General features: G+C 38.5%; 1 pseudogene; it reads left to right on the top strand.

Moving 5' to 3' along the window:
- The first annotated feature begins 7568 nt into the window (after nt 1–7568).
- On the top strand, nt 7569–14204 carry LOC114501303 (annotated as a pseudogene).
- Nucleotides 14205–18939: the final 4735 nt, after the last annotated feature.

The raw sequence follows: 18939 nt of genomic DNA, 5'->3' as shown, positions 1-18939 counted from the left end.
TGTTTCCTTCTCTATAGACTCTTGCTGGGGGTTTCTATTGATCACCTGGCGGCAATGGGTTCCACTTTCAGAGTCTCCTGCTGTGGTGGCAGTCAGCTCAGGGGTGCCTACCTGTTGCTGTACTGTTTGTTGCTCCTGCAGCTCCCACACCGTCTGATGTAGCTTCCTGTATTTCACATGACTTTAACATACATCCCTGCCACAGCTGCTTTCTTTCCCCTCACTCTGTTTTCCCTTATCAAAATTGTTTGGGGGCTGGGTATTTGTTCTTTAACTAATCCTCTCACAAACCCTTTACTTCCTGCACACTGATACTACTGAGAGTGTCAGAAATTGGTGGCATTCTGAAAATGTGGGCAAAACAAGTACAATTTTATTTCTGGCCCAAAGTAAAGTCAGTGGCACTGAAAAAAAATCTGGAAATTCCCTTGCAATATGACTGAACATATTAGAGAGAAGGATGCTCTGTTTGCCCTTAGAACAGCCTTCCATTTATAGACAAGTTTGTACTCAAATCTACATCTTTCAAATTAGAGCCTGGATGGAGCTTCATTGGCATAGCAATATCTAGGCTAATTTGCCTGGATGAAAGAGCTGTGATTTAATATTTAATGAGAAATTTGGAGCATTAGTCCTCATCTCGCGCTAAATAAATGAACTTGATTCAGATGAGGCATTCACTTTGTGCTCATTACCCAGAGCTTTGTGTGACTGCAACACCCTGGTGCCTTTCCCTTCATAAGAAACCTCATTTGCATTTTGTTGATTTTACTTTAGAAAGTATATTTTTTACTTAGTGCTCCTCAGTCCGTTTACATTTACAGTAGAGTGAATTCTTTGCCCTAATATTTTGTCCCTTATCAGTAATTTTGCTATTTCTTTCCTTTGACTTTGGACTTAACTATGTGACTCGACTTGGCCATTAGGGAGTTAGCACAAGTAACACAAGGAAAGGCTTTAAATATGCCCATGCAGTCGAGGTGACCTTTTTTGCTCCCTTGCCATTTCCATGAAAACATACTATTGTGGGTCTAGAATCCAAGGAAAGTGAGAGGCAATTGAAGGAAACCCACAGATCTGCAGTCTGAGGCAGAGGCAGCCCAGCCTACCCACAGATTTATGAGAATAAATAACTATTTTAAGACACTGGGATCATTTGTTACTCAGCTAATGCTGACTGATACAGTACTTTCCTAATCAATTTTCATGGTGTAGCCAGGAGAGCACTGGATAAAGAAACTAGAGTTTTTAGACTTTGATCACTGCTCTGCCACTGCCATGGTGGTTTTGTGCAAGTTACTGGGCTTTTTGAATTTCAGTGTATCCTCATCAGTGAAACAGTTTCACTGAGGCAGGGGCAGAAAACATTGCCCTGTTAAGTTTAGAATACCTCTGATGTGGGAATATCACCAATATGGTATTGGTGTAAATTTTTTAAAATAATGAATTAGCACACATAAATCAAAAGGACCTACCCTTTTGCTAATAAGACATTTGTATCTCCTTTCAGCAGGAAAACAGAGGTGTTTAAAAGGGTTTACTGACATAAAAACTGACTACCAACTCAATTCTGATCTCTGTGTTAAGATGACTTACTTGCATTTTTATTTATTTTATTTATCCCTAAGACATTTGTATCTCCTTTCAGCAGGAAAACAGAGGTGTTTAAAAGGGTTTACTGACATAAAAACTGACTACCAACTCAATTCTGATCTCTGTGTTAAGATGACTTACTTGCATTTTTATTTATTTTATTTATCCTTTCATCTTATCAGGAAAGAATTATACTTACTACTATTTTATAGACAGAAAAACAGAGGCGTATGAAAGATTCCACTGATGTATACCTACCATTTTATGTCTTGTACTTGGGCAAGTCAGAATCATTGGATGATGCGACGAAGAAAACCACCAGAGACATGGGTGATATTTCTCTGCCTGCCTTGTTCCTTTGTTTATTTATGACATTAAATTTTGGAAGAATCTAAATAAAAATGATTATCAATTCCTGCCTCATGGGTAGAAGAGCCCTCATCATGACCATTTATTTCCTCAGTTCATCCCGTTCCACATGTCCACTGTCAAAATCCGAATACCTGTGCTTTCACTTCAAACTCATTAACAAATTAGGTCTGTGGTTCATTCACTTAGAATTTCAGAGGTGGAGCAGCCTTTGGGCATAAACTGAGGCTTTGAATCTGTTTCTCTACAGTTCTCTTTGCTTTTCCCTCCCGAGTGTTGGGTTCATCCCAGAGCTCGCTTCCTTCTGGTCACAAGATGCCCATCAGCAAGAAGTCAGAATATGCACGTTCATGTTTACATCAGGGGTGGGAGGAGCATAGTCTCCCACAATCATTTAAACTAAAGTCTTTATCCTCCCTCTTCACCTTTCCTAATTCAGTTTCAGTGACTAGAAATATGGGCTTTTCTTAATTGCCTTAGACCAACTGGGATACATTCTGAAGCTTGGGATGGGTGGGTCAATCCTATCCAAAATCACATTGTTGCTACACAATGGGGCAGCATGGAAAGAATGCTGGGAGTTAACCACCTCTCCTCAAAGAAGCAAAATATGTATGTTTAATTTATTTCAATGTGTGAAGTAGCTGAACATATGCGTTGTCAACTTTCACTGAAAGGATTAAGTGAGCTAAGCCTTCAGACAAGAACATTCTGGAATCTAAGGGCTATGAGAGTCCAAATTTGCTGGTTTTCCTAGGACTTTAGAAGGTTGAAACTTGTCACTGATATGACACCTTGGACTTGAAAATGCAGGAAGTCATGAAAATCATTGCTAACTTGTTCAACAAAGTGCCGAACAGAGGCTGTCCTGATTTTCCTCAGGCAAATTGTTCTCAGGGCCAATAAATCATAGAATTTTGGGGAGCTGAGTAACAGCTTGTTGGAAAGGCAGTCATAATTTCCAAAGAGATTTATTTATTTAACAAACACTGGTAAGCATTTATTATTTGCCAGACATACTTCTAAGCATTTTATAAATATTAAATCACAGATTTATAGTTTTGTGGCTGCTTCATGGTGGGTCTTATTATTAAACCTCTAAATTTAAGAGAACCTGAGCTAAAGAATGCTATGCCCACAGAGTAAATATGGTGTCACTGGAATTTTAGAAGTGAGAAGTTTAAATCTCAGAATTCACATTATTGTGTTTTTCCTAAGCGGGCAAATTTTTAGAAATCTTTGAGCCCACCTGACTGTGGAAATATACTTCCTGTCGTAACATCACTGAGATGTATAAAAAGAGTAAATATCAATGACATGGCCATTGAATTAGAGCAGAGATGTGCCCAGAGAATAAATTTCAAGCTTCTTGAGAAAAGTTTTATTTGCTAAGTACTGATGTCCTCTACAAATATATGCCATTCAACTTATGCCTTACATACAGTATATTCTTTAAAAATATATTGAAGTAGGTTGAACTAATCTTGTACATTTTCATTCTAATTGTAATATTCTGGATCTGAAACACTGGTCAAATTAAAATGCTTAATTGATCACCCACTATTAACATTAAAATACATAGAGCATTATTTATTTATGCATTTATTTAATACTATAATAACTGTCTGCAAGATTGACACTGAACACAGAACTAGTTAATTAACAACTTAATCTACCTCTGTATTTTTTCTCTGTAGCATCTCCCTACTTCCTCCTAGAGTTAACCACTGTTTTAGTTTTGTGTTTATCATTTCCATTCTTTGGAAAAAAATATGGTTCTGACGCACATACATTTCCTTATATATTTAAACATTGTTTTTAAATTTAAAAACAAAAGGAATTACACTATATGTGGTATTCTAGGACTAAAGATTATGGCTCTTGAATTAAAACTATTTAAACTTTACTAATGTGGGTAAACTTGAATTACATAAAAGCTTGACTAAATGTGTTTGTGTAAAAGGTAACCCAATAGGGAGAGAGGCATGCATTGTCAACATAAATGTTTGCCTAAGTCACAGGCCGTCCTGGGCTGCTAACCCCTGTTGGGTTTTATGATAACTATCAGCAGCAACAGCAGCAGCATCGAAGCTCATTTTTATGATTACCAACTCAATTCTGATCTCTGTGTTAAGATGACTTACTTGCATTTTTATTTATTTTATTTATCCTTTCATCTTATCAGGAAAGAATTATACTTACTACTATTTTATAGATAGAAAAAATATGACTTCATGACCATAAGTAAGTTTACCAAAGCCATGCAGGTGGCAAATTGAGGATCCAGAATTCAAACCTAGGCAGTCTGAACAGGAGCTGGTTTTCAAGGGGAGATCAACATGCAGCAGGCTACAGAACCCACTTTGAGGCACCCTTGGTTCTTACCCATGAATGGGGAAAACTTGCTCTAGAAACTATCCAAGTAAAGGTCCACCTGGCAGTTGACTCAGAAGAGGCATTGTAGCAAAAAAAAGCCCTAGATTGAGAGTCCCAAATCACCAATCAGCCTGAAGATTTGACCCTTTGAAACACAGTTCCCTTCTTCCTAAAGTAACTTTGAAGATATCTGTCCTGCCTACTTTTAGTGGGTAGTTACTGGAATAAATTTATATAATGTCTGTGAAGGCTTGTTCAAAAAAAATAATGCTCTCTGCAGGTGTTAGATGTAAAGAGGCTTGACACATAAATTATGTTGAGAGAACTGAGCTCTTTCTTTAAGAGTAAAGAAGATATTTTGCAACTGTCTCATATATCTTCTTTTCTATTCATTCTACTTTTCAATCACTTGCCTTATCATTTCTTGCCTTTTATTCCTACCAACCAATACACAAGTTTTTGTTTTGTTTGTTTGTTTGTTTTTTGCAGGAGGGTGGTGTTCTGATAATATTAACAAAGGGAGGAATGCAGGCCTTCGTGAGATCTGATTCAGATCACAAGGTCGGCTGAAAGAGTGTGTACAAATCCATGCCCCAGTCAGCATCTTCCGAGATTTTAGCAAAAAGTAGACACCTGAAATTCAGAGTGCATTTTTAGACCCTCAAATGCCTACGGAGGTTTCCAGCTGTCATCAAATCATGTCATGTGGTGGCTGGAATTTCAAGTGCCTTTCCGGAACCTCCTACCTTGAAAACCCTGAGCAGCCTTCTCTTGGCCGCACATCAGAATGATTTGTATATGCTGTTCTCCTGGTGCCCGGGGAGTGAAGGATGAAATATTCATGCTGGTGACCATTTATCTTCTCTTCACTAAGAGCCTATGCTATCATCCTCCTGAAAAGGATTAATGAAATTTGCCTGCTGCTAAATATGCCTGTGTTTTTGTGGAGGAAAAAAACGAAAGAGTTTATAAAATCAGTCTTCCAGTGTGAATCAGGTACTTTGAGTGGATCCTAGGTAAAGTTCTGAGAGCCTTTCCTGTGACCTTCCTTTGTTGTGTCCGACCCCCAGCTGAGGACACGGTTGACTTTCTGTTCTAGAGCTTTGCTGTGGTTGGAGATGTGCTTTTGTCTATCAGGTTAATGTTGGCCAACCCAGGTGCAATGCAGATGTTTTATAGCTCACTTTCTAACATCCTGAAGTATACCATACCTTCACAAGACTGGCCCCATTTTGGCTGTCATTGAGGGATAGCCATTTAGAGCTTATGGATTATCCTGAACGTGGCTCCCGTTTAAAATGACAAGACCAAGGTCACAAGTTTATTTGTCACTCCAATTGAAATCCACCTCTTTTGTCTTCCCTCTTCTGCTGTCTGCAGTTTCATTGTGGCTGTAGGCCATTGCTCTTGAAATTTCATCTGCCACCTCAGACAAACATTCAAGGAAAGCATAGCTAGACTTGTGTTTTGTGTTGGCTGTGGAGGCCTCTTATCAGTTTGGGTTTCCGAAATAAGGATCCAGAGGCACGTGGTTTATTTGGAAGTTGGTCCCAGACAACAAGGTTGAGGTGAGGTAGAGTGCAGGATGAGAGAAAGACACACAAACCTCAGCAACAATAATAAACAACAGGTGTGCCACTGACATGGCTATCATGGTGGGGTCTGGGCTTTTAATCCTACAGCAGACCCTCTGAGCAACCTACCTCCAAGGAACAAGTTGCTGGGTCCAGCATCCACTGACTCCTCTCCCCTACTGTTTAAGGGTGGCTCCCAAGTGTGTAAACTTCCTGACCCTTCTGGCTTCTGCTGTGTACAGGCTGATACAGTTTCTGAACTTTGGAGGAAGCTCTGAGACAGAAAAACAGAGAGATGAAGAACATAGTTGATGTGGGTCTCAGTCATGTGCATGGAACCTTCTAGTACAGCTGCTCAGGAAGAAGAGGTAGGCTGAGTAGATGTGATGGTGGCCCCCAAAGTGTCTGCCATAGTCCCAAAGACTTATCAGATTGCCCAAACAGAGAAGGACAGTGAGGGTAGAGGAGGAAGTAAGTAGTAAAAGAAGTAGATCCTCTCCAGGAAGGTAGAAGAAGGAGGACCAGTGGCAGAGTGGCATCTGCTGGAGAAGCAAGGCTCAGTACCAGTCATATGTAATATCATACATGCCTGCTCCCTACCACACCCATCTCTTCCCTCCTCTGTGCCTTTGCCAGGTTGTTCCCTTGGCCTGGAAACTCCTCCTGCCAATCATTCTTTTATACACACCCTATTTGACCTTTAAAACAATGACCTAGGTCCTTTCTTGATGTTTCTTCAAATGGCACACTTTGTAGCCAGAATGAATTTCCCCCACTTTCACATTCTCACACACTGTATTCATTCTATATTTTATCCACTATTTTATTCATCCACTCAACAACTGTTTATTGGAGACCTATCGCATACCAGGCACAATGCATAAACTTTCTTGTGTCTTATAGTAAACCTTTTAAACCAAGCCATCTATGACAGTAGTTCTCCAACTATGGTTCCTAGACGAGCAGCATTGGCATTCAGTGGAAATTTGTTAAAAATGCCATTTCAGGGTCTTATCCCAGACCAACCAATGAGAAACTCTGGAGGTAGAGCCCAGCATTCTGTGTTTTAACAAACCTTCCTTGTGATTTTGAGCTACACAGTACTTTAAGAATCAGAACATCCCTAGTGCCTGACCATAGTAAGTAATCAATATGTTTTTGGTGAATTGGCTTAGATTTAATACATTGGTAGGGGAGTCCTGATCTAAACACTATGACTCTTAAGAGTAATGAATTATTTTAAGTGTAAAGTCTCAAATGAAAAAAGGACCCTTTCGTGTACCCCAAAATGTGACATTCCCTCATGGACAGTTGGCAATTTCAACTTTTCTGTTACTATGTTGCAGAAGTGTATAAACAGAGCACAGCAGTGTAAGAGCTGGTAAGAACAAGATTAAACAGATCCTCCACCCCTCTCCCCACCCAGGGGTGGGTCCCTATCTAGTGTGGATGACAAGGTCTACATGGTCGGTGCTGCCATTGAGCTCTTTGGGCCCTGCCGTTCATTAGGGGGGAATATCCATATCATACAGGGACAAGGGTAGACACTCTGGAGGGGGAGAAGCCCTAGGAGTTCTACTTAAATATCAAACCTAAGTCATTCTCTGGTTGGGGGTCAGGCCCTCTGGGTAGCTGTATCAGAACAAGTGGGCGATGATGCCAAAGCTTGTGAAAGTGTCTGGTAAAGCCCAGGTCTGTACAAGGGCTCCTTAAAACAAAGGGCTGGCCCCCTGGGGTTGCTTTTGCTTGTGCCTCCTCTTGCCCCTCTGGCTTCACTATTCCTTTGTGTCCAAGACTGAGAAAACACACATCCCTTCACACCCTCACAGTGTTTCTTAGATGCCATAAGCATTTTGCAAAGTGTTTCATCACTGCTTTAAGAAGAGGGAGTCACTGGAGATATTTCAAGTAGCCTTTGTAGCTTGATGGGGCAAAGTTTGGGGAAGAAAGGCAGGTACAGCCAGGGAGGTATTTTTGCTGCAATAGACTCTGTCTCAGGTTCTGCATTTGCAGCTACACTGGAGCCATAATGATGCATTTTGGGAAATACACACGAGCACAGCAGGAGGAATGTCCTGTGGCTAAGAATGTCACTTTAGGTCACGATTCTTGGCATCTGCCCTCAGAATGGAATCACAGCAATCTGTAATCATTGGCAGAGGCCATTTTCCATCCTCTGACTTCTAAGTGGGTTTTCCATCAAGTGGCAGAAGCAGTTTCCCAATATATGCAGGTGGTTGAATCTCCCCTTTTCAGAGAAATGGCTGGTGAAGGCAGGAGAGCGAATAGACAAAATCATTAAAAGGCGAAACAAATTTTGCCTGCCATTTCACATAAAAACACTTAAGAATCTTCCTTCAATACGAACCTCTGGACTTCTTTGCCCAGTCAGTTTAATGGGTTTGTGTTCTGTGTATTCAGATTTGTGATTTTTATGATAAGATAAGTTAATCTTTACTAATAGACATATGCAGAGTGCTTTCAAGTCAGTTTGAAAAGAATCGAGTCCTGCTAAGCCAATGGTTTTCCATCTTTGGTGTGCAAAAGAAAGATTAACTTTCAGTTAATCTTTTGCAATTTCATTGTGTACAGGAAATTTTAACACGTGCAAATGTATTAAAACAACAAGTGACCAGACTCTATTTCAGTCTAGTGGAATTGAATTTTGACAGGAGGTGGTGGTGGAACTGGATTGGCGAGACACATAAAGGCCTGGCAGCCTCAACTTTAATCCATATGATCCTCATGCAATCTTTGTATCAGATCATGGAAAACACTCAATTAAGTGACCATTATTTCAATAGTGGTCTTCTGTATCCAAAAGGAAGACTCTTCCTTAGCATATGCAAACACTGTACCAGAAAGTAGAGCCATATAATGAGGTTGTCCAATTACACTTTTATCTGAAAATATTTAGTTATGGAGACAGAATGCTAAATGACCTTTGCTCTTGCTACTACTGGTTACTACTCTTGCTCTGACATTTACTTGTTGGGTATCCTTGGACAAGTTGCTTAATCATTTTGAGACTCAATTTCTGCATCTGGGGGTGCAGAAATTCAAGTGGGGAAGAGATAATTCAAGCAAAATTATTGGTGCATTTTTTGCTTGGGAGCTATTATTATTGAGTAAATAACTAGACCAGAGGTGAGTGAGGGTGTTTAGAGCCATACGGGTGTGTGTGTGGCTGGTAAAGAATGGCCTCTTTGGGTTAACAGAAGGCAGCTGACAGATTGAAGTGAGTTGCAAAGCTCCACATACTGATGGAGTTTAGTTCTTGCAGTGGAATCTTAACAGGAATAAAGTAAGACTTCACTCTTTCACTTATTTGACCCACTGAAGCTTGGCAGGGGTTAACTGGGGGATTTTGTTCACATCATTTAAATATTAAACTCAGCCATAGGCTGAGAGAAAATAAGAGAAAAAAACATTCTGCCTGGACACCAAGGTTTATCATGTAAACCATTTCCTTTCCACCACTTTAAAGATTTTTGCCTCTCTCTTTGTGTAGCATCAGTCTGGCAAAACCTGACCCCAAGGGGAATCTTTCAGTGTTCTGTCTGAACCTGCCCCTGAACAACCAAGTGCTGCTGGAAGAAGCCACAGAACAAGGCAGGCTGGTGTCACCGACAATTAATAATCACCCACATCAGATGTACTCTCAGCACTACCCAGCATTTTTCTAACCAGCTCAGTCCACATGTTTCAGTAAGTTCAACCTATTGTCAGATATTCACCTCTCCCATGCCTACCTACCATTCTCAGTGAATTAACTTCCTACAATCATGGAAATTTGAGGCCATGTTATGGGTTCACTTGCTTCTGGATGTCACACCTGCAAGCCTGCCTACATCTGTGCTCATTCTGTCCTAATTCTCACCTGCTACCCTACCTAAGGGAGGCCTAGTGCCATCCAAATTCAACCTCTCTACATGGGCTTTGCATGCCTTCCTCTTTCCCTTCTTAGGAACCAGATACCACTGATGATTCCTTCTCTCTTTTGTATTGTATATTCACTTCTCAGGACCAGTCATCTTCTGGAATTCTTTGGCTGAATACATCAGAAAATGTTTTGATATCTTCCTCTCCATCTCTCATCTCCCTCACACAACACAACTGATCTTCCTCCATGCACTGAAGATTTTTACATCCAGAGTCTCATATATGTTAATGTCTCCTTATGTCCGTGACCACTATCCTAGAGAGAGCTACCATCAACTCTCACTTAGGTTGCAGCAATAACTTACAATCCAGGCTTTTTGCATTAATTCTGGGCTCTCACTTGCAAAGCTTTACTATTCTTCAAAGCTTTCCCACTTTCACCATTTGTCTGAAAATAAAGACAGAAACCTTTAGCATGACCTATGAAACCTTGCATGCTTTCTACCACATAACCTTTGTACAGTCAGACATTTGTTGCCATCTTGCCTGAATAACTTCTACTTATCAAATGATGTCAGCTTATGTTACCTTTTCAGGGAAATGCTTCCTGCTCTTCTTTCAATCTTAATCAGACACCTTTATTATACACTCTGACGGAACTGTATTCCATTGGTTTCCTTGCATTTTTCTTAGTTTATATATCCTTTAATATGATTACTTAAATGATATCAGTCTTCCCCATTTAACAGTAATCTCCATGAAACAGGGACTGTATTTATTTTTACCATTATAAGCCAAGCACTGGAGAAATATATTGAATGAATGTTTGTCTATAAGCCCACTTGTGCATTAGGGCACAACCCTACCTCATTTTTATTCTGGTCTCCTTGTCACTGATAATTCTGTGGCTAAGAATACAGTGGATGGACATTATCTACTAACTCACTGTCATTTCTTTGTTGCATGGAAATTTCGGGGGATTTATTAAGAAAATTACTTGACAAAATGAATAGCACTACTTAAAGCGGAAAAAAAGAAAGAATGGTAAAAATAGTCACTCTTTAAAAATTCAGAGTGCCCAGTTCCTGACATTTTGGAGGACTATTCAGAGAAAAGTATGCTTTAATGTAATCAGTAGAGACCCAAATGAGGTTTCACATTCCACAAGACCCGAAATGGGCAATAACCTGGGTTTTTAATTTCTCTTTACTTTTGTTTTGAAGGAACCTAGCATTCTAACTAGAGTAGATTTTTACACTTTTTTTTTGACCCTGTGGCAAGGAATATAAAATTAGTTCATATTCACCGAGCACCTACTATTTTTAAGACACTGTGCTAGCTAAGTTCTTTTGATGAAAAATAGCCCCTGGTTATGCTTTAGCGAGCTATTCTGGCAAGCACAAAGGTCACACCCTACCCCCACCACACACATTTATGTAAGTGAGAACTGAAGCTCTGAGGGCTTAAATAACTTCGCCAAGATCAGCTAGTTAGTAAAGTAGGCCTGGGTTTATGCCCAGGTTTACGTTTTTCTTCCTCTTAGGGATTTGGGACATTTTAAATGCTAAAAACTTATGAGATTTCTTAGAAAGAGGGCAGAAAACCAATATATATTAGGATTTAATAAATACAAGCATTGACATACATACACATTCTCATACACATTTACTCAGTCCTTTTGAGGTAGATCATTATTCTTTTCACATAGAGAACCTATGTAACTATGTGAACTATGCTTATATTAAATAGTTGATTTGAAATATCAGAGCCCACCCTCTGCTCATCACACCATTTGGTTCTTCCTCACAGTCCAATAAAATGGAGAAGGGGATGAGTGCTCATTCAGTTATAATTGGAGAACAATATGTTATTAAACTTCAATACCTGCCCTCCTGTGTGTCACTGCCATGTTGCCAGGAGGCAGACAATGAGATACTAGCATAAAGAAAAGCTCACTGCCGTGTCAAACTTTGACCTTGGCAGCCAATTCTATGGACTCCTTCAAAAAGTCTGCAAAGATAGTTATTTATCAAAGATGACACCTTGTTTCTTAAATCAAATAATTTGTTCTGGATCTATTATTTGCAAGCTGTGAAGTTTAGGAAATAGGAACAACACTGAAATGATAAGCATGAAAAGCTCTTTGTAAATTGTGCAGCCTGATTTAAATTGAAAATATTTATTTATTGTGATTGCTCACCAGGCTGCCACTTTGTCTGGGTCCCATTACTTAGGATGCTACTGATTGGTCTCTTAACAGGATCAGTACTAAAATGTAAATCATTTGAGCTTAAAGGAAGTTTTAAATGTTGTCATAGAAAATCAGGCTGGAAAGGATGATAGCAATTATAGAGTTCAGAGGCTTAATTTTATGAAAGCTAAAATATTAAAGCCCAGGAAAATGAAGTATATTTCCAGAGTTTATTCCCTGATATAAATTACCTTCGATTTCTAGCTGAGAGGCAATTCCATTGTTAGGCTTGTCAATGGCATTTTCTCTCAAACAAACAGATGAAAATCAAATAGATCACACCAGACATGTCTGTATTCTTGGACCTCACCTTTTGGAATTTGACATTTAGCCACAAATACATCTAGGTCTAGCTTAATTGCCTTTGTTTTCTGCTTCATATCTTCTCTAGAGACTTGAGACCAGCTACAGCATACCACAAAGCTGAAATCTGGTTGAAATATTTGCTTTCTACAAAATGGTTGTTTCTAGTTTCCAGTGGAAATAAGTTTATTCCTTTATTTGAGATCATTTGGAAGCCAGGTGTTTGAATCTCTGTATTATGTGCTATTATACCTTTGTATAAAAATAAAGTATGAAAAATTGCCTAAATATCAGAAGTGATGAAAATGGGCCTTGGTTTAAAGGTATTCATTTTAGTAACCACGTGTCTGCACTTGCAGTCGAAGCTAAGATGGTGGAACCTCATTTTGAACCCTAATTACTTACTTTGGCCTCAGCTCATTTTGCTATAATTTGTGAGAGACAAAGTTGACGTCAACCTTTCCTATAACATTTAATCGTGTCAGTGAAAGTGCCTCTTTCCCCAGATTAATTAGGAAAATAAGAAATAGTTCTGTACAATTTAGCTTCAAATACTCAGTGAAAATGAAATGACCAGTGTAATACTTTGAGTACTAATGTGACATTTCTGCAGGCTTGGTAATGTCTTTAAGTGATTTTCCCCCCTAGTCATACACAGAATAAAACAATGCAGATTTAACTGAGAAAAAGAAACTTCTTGAAAGTTTAAAAGTTAAGTGTAAATGCCTTTAGAAAACCCATCAAAGGGCCCTGGCTGGGTGGCTGAGTTGTTTGGAGCATCAATCCATACATCAAAAGGCTGTGGGTGCAATTCCTGGTCAAGGCACATACCTAGGTTGTGGGTTCAATCTCCATTTTGGGCATGTAAGGAAGGCAACTCATGAATGTTTCTCTCTCACATGGATGTCTCTCTCTCTTTCTTCCTCTCTCTCTAAAATAAATAAATATATCCTCAGGTGAGGAGGAGGGAAGGAAGGAAGGAAGGAAGGAAGGAAGGAAGGAAGGAAGGAAGGAAGGAAGGAAGGAAGGAAGGAAGGGAGGAAGGAAGGAAAGAAGGGAGAAAGAAAACCAAGGAGAAAGGTTCTTCTTTTCTGTCTGGCCACAACCATCAGGTAAGCCAAGATGGATAACTTACAAGCACATCCAGGAGGTATGGAGGAAGAAGCAGTCTGATGTGATGAGCTTCCTTCTCAGGGTATACTGCTGGCAGTACTGCTGGAGTATACCAGCTCTCTGCACTCCACAGGGCTCCTTGCCCCACCAGGTCTGATAAAGCATTCAGGCTAGGATACAAGGCCAAAGAAGGGCAAGGCTATATTATATGATTAGTGTGTACTCTGGTGGTGGCCACAAATGCCCTGTTCCTAAGGATGTGACCTATGACAAGCTTGTCCATTATGGTGTTAATCAGCTAAAGCCTTCAGTCTGTTGCCCAGGAGTGAGCTTGATGCCTTGTGGGACTCAGAGAGTCCTATATTCTTACTGGATTGATGAGGATTGCACGTACAAATTCTTTGAGGTTATCCTCATTGATTCATTCCATAAAGCTATTGGAAGGGATCCTGACATCCAATGGACCACCAAACCAGTCCACAAGCACAGGAAGATGCCAGGGCTGACATTTGAGGCCCACAAGAGCCATGACCTTGGTAAGGGCCACAAGTTCCACCCCACTGCTGGTGGTTACCACAGTGCAGCTTGTAGAAGGTACAATACTCTCCAGGTCCACCGCTATTGCTAATATAAGTAATATTTGTAAAATTCTTACCTACTAAACAATATAGGACAATCAAAGAAAGCCCATCAGAGAGATAGGGGTTGAGAGGTTAAATAATAGCTTTGAAAAGAATTGAGAAATTTTTTTAAAAAAAAAGAAAAATTACTACTAGATATTTTGGCATCTTCATCGGGCAAGCAGTGTTCTTTAAGTTTCTCAAAACCACTAATCCTAAGCTTCTGGAAGAACATACTTTTACATACAAAATCCAACAACAGCTGATTCATTTATCAGGGAATCTCAGATTTAAAAAAAATTCTCTTCTTCCCCAAACCCTAACAAGATAAACAGAAATGAACAAAAATTGAAACCCAGCAAAACTGTATTTTAGGGCTATTGATATTTATTGTACTTTCCTTCTATTGTCATGGGAGACAAATAACTTTCTCATTTACAGAATCTTAGGGAATTGTATTGACTTCTAAATGTTTCCACAACACCAGGCCTATAACTGGTGCTGAGTCTCAAATTCCTTTTTAAGAAGCAAATTTTCTCTAAGTTTTATAGCTCTTATCTTATCATATATTTCATATATTCCCCCATCTCTTCCAGATTCCACAACCCCACTACCATAGCTCCACAATCCTTAAAAACAAAATAGTGAAGGCTTTAATTTTGTTTTGTTTTGTTTTCTGAGGGTGATATGATTCTTAACTTAAATATTCTGAAGTCATGATTTCTCAGCATCCAGACTTCCGAGTATTCTAAAACATAATACTTTACAGATCCCTAATTAACTAAATTTAATATAACAAATAATAGAATCACATAATCCAATGAGAGGATTATAAAAACGGTGTGAAGTGAATAATGACACAGAAATATTCCAAAACAATTGTCTAAGGACAATAGAGATCCACCATATAAATTCCAGATCATTTAGCCAGGCAGGTTTCTGCTCAGGATCTAAAGAAAGAGGTAGAGGAATCAATTTGAAAATATCTGCTTTTTAGTCCCATTATCTGCTTCTAAATAGTTAACACTAAATCTAAGATATCAATATATAATTGCTATGAAAGATGTTGATTACATTACTTTAGGCATTACTTTTATTATAGACTAACGTATCCTAAGGTCTCTCTCTCTCCCCTACTCTCTCTTTGTGAGGAATCAGAAAGATTGGGGGATGACAATATTTCAACCTTCTTCATTCTCTTAAGAATTGCTTGCTTTTGTAAGTGGCTCCATGTTTAAAACCACATAAAAGAGTTCCAGTGACTTATCATATGATCAGACGACAAGTACATGTCTTGTTCAAGTTACTGAAGTTGCCTGGATTTCTACTGCGATGTCTCAGAGGCTTGGCCACAGGGGACCATGACCAATGGGTATGAGATCAGTTACAGCATTTCTATAAATGATTCTCAGTTTACTCTGTACCCAGCATGGGTTCCAAATATAAGAAAAAATGAAAATTAAAGTGATTAAGGAATGTTTAGAAGCTGATTTGCTAGTCACTAATGGGCACAAAAATGAATCAAGTGCCACAAAGTCAAAAACACTACTTCCAAAACACAGGAAAGATGAAAAAAGCTATGGGATCCACATCTATTCTATGAACAGAATAATAATTTCATCATTCTTCAGCTGCATTTCTTCTCCAGATCATCAAATAAAGCCTTAATGATAGAATGGAAAATTACGTTTGGAGCACATGATAACATAGCTTTCAGCAAGCGCACATACACGTAAGACAAGATTCTCATTCTGATCATGTGGTGATAGAAGTGTGTGATTTATCTACTTGAGTTTATAATACACAGATTCGTTTGGATCCCTCGATTCCTCCATCCATGTAGTCAATGTTTATTGGAGCCTATTATAAACTCAACATGAAGCTAAGCATGTGGGAAAAGAATGATTAAGACCCCACCTTCACAATGTTTTTTAAAAATAAAAATTACACTAGAAAAGTAATTACAATTGTTAATTAATTGATTACCTCTTCTTTTCAAGGCACTGTGTTTATGGCTTTGTATTTGTGACCTTGTTTAATTCTCACTGCAACTCTATTGTGTGCCTATTATTATCCCACTTTTGTATAAGAAACGGAAATTCAGAAGATTAAACAACTTGCCCAAAACCAGTGTTTGTGCTTCAGATCTCTTTGGCCCCAAATCTTAGGCTCTTTACACTATTTCAAGCCCTTTCCCTTAATTTATTCTATAGTAGAAGAGATGAGATGAGACATATGACCTCATGTAAGCAGGCTTTGCAAGCCAATGAGTACAGATGTGGTTCTATTAACATTAACATCTACATCTTGATGGTTCTGAGCCCCGTGTTTGGCTACAAGTCTGTTACATCTGTAGGAATCACCAGGGACAGTACTTTTATTTGTTGACAAACCAGCCCTCCTTGTTGGGACTAGCTGAAGAGTCTAGTGCTACATGCCCCTATAGTTCCTCTGCTCAGAAAGCAGAATCCTTTTTCAACAATCTTTGCTATGAATCCCCTTTAGGTGCTGGAGAACTGGAAGTCTCTCCCACCTCATATTGTTAAAATTACAATGTTGGACCTTTGGTTAATGATGTGCATACATAGGTATTGGGGGAATGTACTGATGTCCCCAACTTCTCTGAAATATGTCAAAAGTAAGATGTGTTAATGTATGGATAGATGAATGACTATGAATAAAAACAAGTATGGTAAAATATTAATTGTGTACTTGAAGAAGTGGGCATATGTGTGTTTAATACAAAATTCCTTCAGCTTTTATTTATACTTGAAATTTTTAAAAATAAAATATGGGAGACAATGTAATATTTTCACTGCATTTCAAAGCTTGCTAGTCAAGTGGATAGTCAAAGTGCACGATAAAAAGGACAGCATTACTTTTCAGTTTGTGGCATATTCATTTTAGGATAAAGAGTTGCCTCACTGCGCATTTGCTTTTCCCAGATGTAGCTATTCTCACCCAGAAAACGTACTTGCCACCATGACTGGGGTGAGGTTAGATAGCAGGTACCTCTCTACCATGAGTCCACATTCCTCTTGGATTCTGGGTGTCTGTTCACGAGTCCTTCTCATTGTACCAGATATTTTAGAATGATTCTTATCATAGAGTTTCATTGTTCCTTTCTATAACATGTTTTCCATTATGACCACCTCAGGTTATCAGATGATTGGGTGTATCTGTAGCCTATCAGTGAGCAAAGTTCAAGTCTTCTTACAGAAGCTCAGACACCTTTTAAATCAGCAAAGATAGATGATTAATCCGGGATGGGATGTTGTTAATGAGCACTTTTTTGAAAAATCTGAGTTTCAGGTTTTTCCCAGGCAAAATAACCTGTTATGACAACAGAAAGATCGGCATTCTGACTGGTGAGGCTCAGTTGGTTGGAACATCATCCCATAATGGAAAGTTTGCAGGTTTGATTCCTACTCATGGCACATACCTAGGTTGTGAGCCTGATCTTCAGTCTAAGTCCATACAGGAGACAATCAAATGGATGCTTCTCTCACAGCAATGTTTTTCTCTCTCCCTTCCTCTCTCTAAAAAAAAAAACAATGAAAAATATGTCCTTGGGTGAGGGGGGCAGAGAGAAAGAGAAGGAAAGAAAGAAAGGAAGGAAGACAAGTGACTTGAACAGGCAATTAACCAAAGGTGATATTCAAATGGCCAGTAGGCATAAAAAATGTGCTCAATTAGGCACTGGAGACATGAAAATTAAAACCACATGTAATGCCACTATAAAGTCACAATAACATTTAAAAATTTGAAAAGTGAAAAATCTTGGCAAGGATGTAGAACAAGTGAAACTCTCATAAACTTGTGGTGGGAGTGTAAATTAGCACAACTAGTTTGTTTGGGATGTTTGGTATCCAAACCTGGCATGGAACAAGTTATGAAACCTGCTGGGTCTCTGTATCTTATTTAGAAATAGGGAAAATAATAGGTCCATGATAGACTTGCAGTAAGAATTAAACAAGTTTAGGTGGGCAAAGCGAGAGGGAAGGTAGATCACAAGGACCCAGGTATAGGTAGGATGTAGAAGCTGTCATGGCAGCTATGAGTAGAACTGTATTTAACAAGATATTGTATGGTAACTTATGCCAATGTTATATTTTCTGGAAAATGTTAAAATTTCTGAGAAAAGTTAGCTTTATACATTTTTCAAAGTGACTAAATAGTATTTTTTTGGAAGGAAATAACCAATAACTGATGGTAAGGCACTTAGCAAATGCCAAGGGTTTTATGGTGAAATATTTTTCAAAATATTTTATTTTATGTTTAAAGATGTTAAAACATTTTCCAGTTAGAAAACCCAGAAAACATCCTATAATATGATGATAACTTTGCAGACTCTATTCTTCACATTGAGTATAAAGGTCAGTTCCAGGGAGAATATTTTCTACAGAAGTTTCCATGAAGAATACAATATAACTCACTAGGTTTATAAAATTATTTCTCCTGCAGGCTATTTTACTTTACTATTTTTGCTAACAAAATCAAATAGTAATGCACATATGATTAAAATTTTTCTATACTATTGATATTATCTGCTGGTCCAGCTTCCTCTCTGGAGATAACAACTATGAAAGCTTTTGTATATATTCTTCTGGTCATTCACTTGTGTGCTTCCTCAATAATTTGTAAAGTGTGAATAACTGTACCTATAAAAATATAGATTTTTTTGTATATGTGTTTTCTTAAAGGAAATGATATCATATCTTATCTATTATTCTTCAACTTAATTTATTAACTTCACACATCTTGGAAATCTTCCTATGTGAATCTATACAGAACTAGTCAGTATTTTTTAAATAGTGTTTTTAGTATTCCTGAGTATAGGAATACCATATTTTGTTTT

Source organism: Phyllostomus discolor, chromosome 7 (assembly GCF_004126475.2).
Source record: "Phyllostomus discolor isolate MPI-MPIP mPhyDis1 chromosome 7, mPhyDis1.pri.v3, whole genome shotgun sequence".
Classification (NCBI taxonomy): Eukaryota; Metazoa; Chordata; class Mammalia; order Chiroptera; family Phyllostomidae; genus Phyllostomus; species Phyllostomus discolor.
This window is presented reverse-complemented; position numbering and strand designations above follow the sequence as displayed.